We start from the raw sequence: 1,853 nt of genomic DNA, 5'->3' as shown, positions 1-1,853 counted from the left end.
TGCCAGGAAATGAGCTGAACAGCAGTTTTATTTTTCAGGTTCTAAACACAAAACCACCAGTATCCTTGCCTGCTAGCTCAGTCTTCATCCCATCCGTTTCTCAACCCCAGAGTGCCCCAATGGCTCTGGTCTTCCCATAGACCTTCAAGTTCAGGTTGGTTGGAGGTGGCTCAGAGGACTTTAAGATTCTGTGCTGTTATTGAAACTGTTGGTGAGATCTGCACTGTTGAGGAAAAGGTCCTGGTCAATGATAGCAACATATTAGAAAGCATTTCTGAAAAGATAAAAATAAAAGGGTCCTCAGACCTGTCATTTCTTATTGGAATCTAGTTATTAAATTGGTGATCAACCTCATAAGACTTAAAAAAAAAAATGCTGTCATTCACTATATGTTCTCCCTCCTAAGCGTCCAAAGGAAGATCTTCATGCTAATTAAACCTCATCGTTGGTTTTGCCTGGGCCTCATCTGCATAGCAGCCAGAAGCGTCCAAGGTCCAGCAGTTCCTATGGAACAGTGCCTGCCTGTCCCCGCCTCTGCGAACAGAACAGTATCCCCTGCTCTGCAACGCTAAGCCTCAGGTGATTTCAGCTGTCCCGTGTCTCTGATCCCCAAATCCTTTCAAAGGAGATTTGCAAAGCTTGTGTCTTTCCCTCCTAATTAACCATCAACTGCACTTGTAACAAAGAGGTAAGCGGTGCTCTGGCTCCTGCCTGATACCGACGTGAAATCCGCTGTGATACACACGCGTGCTGGGTCTGAGTAGTAAGTCCTAGAAGTGGCCGAAGAGCACCAGCTCCCCTCGTCCCCTGCATCCCCAGCTGGCCCCTCAGCCCCATCTGTCCCCCTTCTCCTCCGGGTCAGCCCCTGAAATCGAGGCTGCTCACATCTCTTGTCGGGCTCCTCCCTACTCCTCCACCAGCTCCCGCTGTCCTCCCAGAGGCCCATGGAGCACAGCACAGCCCTCAACCTCCCCTCGGGCCCGCGGCCTCCAAAACAAACACCAATTAGGAAAAGCACGAAGGAGTTTTCATTACAGAAAGGTCATCGTAAAAATTAAAAACAGGGGAAATTACAAGGTTGGGAGAGACTCTCAGAAAAGTCCAGCAGTTCAGAGCCTGACCTCATTTACATTTCAATGAAGACCTGGGTCAACCATTTCCGAGACTTCTGGAACGTGCTTATTAATCTCTCCCAGAGGGGCGTTCCCCGGGACACCTTCTCATTATGGGGGTGCTGCCCCAGCGCCTGGGGAGTCCAGGCCCACTCTCTGACTCCCCGACAAAGGCACGCCATCTCTCGTCTTCCTTCCCCTCCAAGGCTTCTCTCCTGGGCTTGAAGCCGCAGGTTCTGACTTTCAGTCTGCCACCAGGGTCCCTAGCGGAGCCCCTCTCCGTGGAGGCCGTGGGGATCTAGCCTTACTGCCCCCCCAACACCCCAGACCACCTGCTGGACCCTCTTCACTGACCTTGCACTTGCTTCCCTGCTTCTTTGGGGCAGCTCCATGACCCTGACAGAGCGCAGGCCGTGGGACTCTTCATCACTGAATTTAAGCTGGCCCAGCCAGGTGATGCTGTGATGACAACCTCCAGCTCTGCTGTGATGCTGGGCAGACCCCATGAGCTCAGTGATGCTCAGTCTCCTCGGCTACAAAAGGAGGACCCTGACAAACCCCCTTCAGAGTGTTAGGACTTCCCTGGTGGCCCAGACAGTAAAGCGTCTGCTTACAATGCAGGAGACCCGGGTTCGATCCCTGGGTCAGGACGATCCTCTGGAGAAAGAAATGGCAACCCACTCCAGTACTCTTGCCTGGAAAACCCCATGGACTGAGGAGCGTGGTAGGCTGCAATCCATA

The sequence above is a fragment of the Dama dama genome, chromosome 26, assembly GCF_033118175.1.
Source record: "Dama dama isolate Ldn47 chromosome 26, ASM3311817v1, whole genome shotgun sequence".
NCBI lineage: Eukaryota > Metazoa > Chordata > Mammalia > Artiodactyla > Cervidae > Dama > Dama dama.
The sequence above is the reverse complement of the archived record's forward strand: the minus strand, read 5'-3'. Positions refer to the sequence as shown.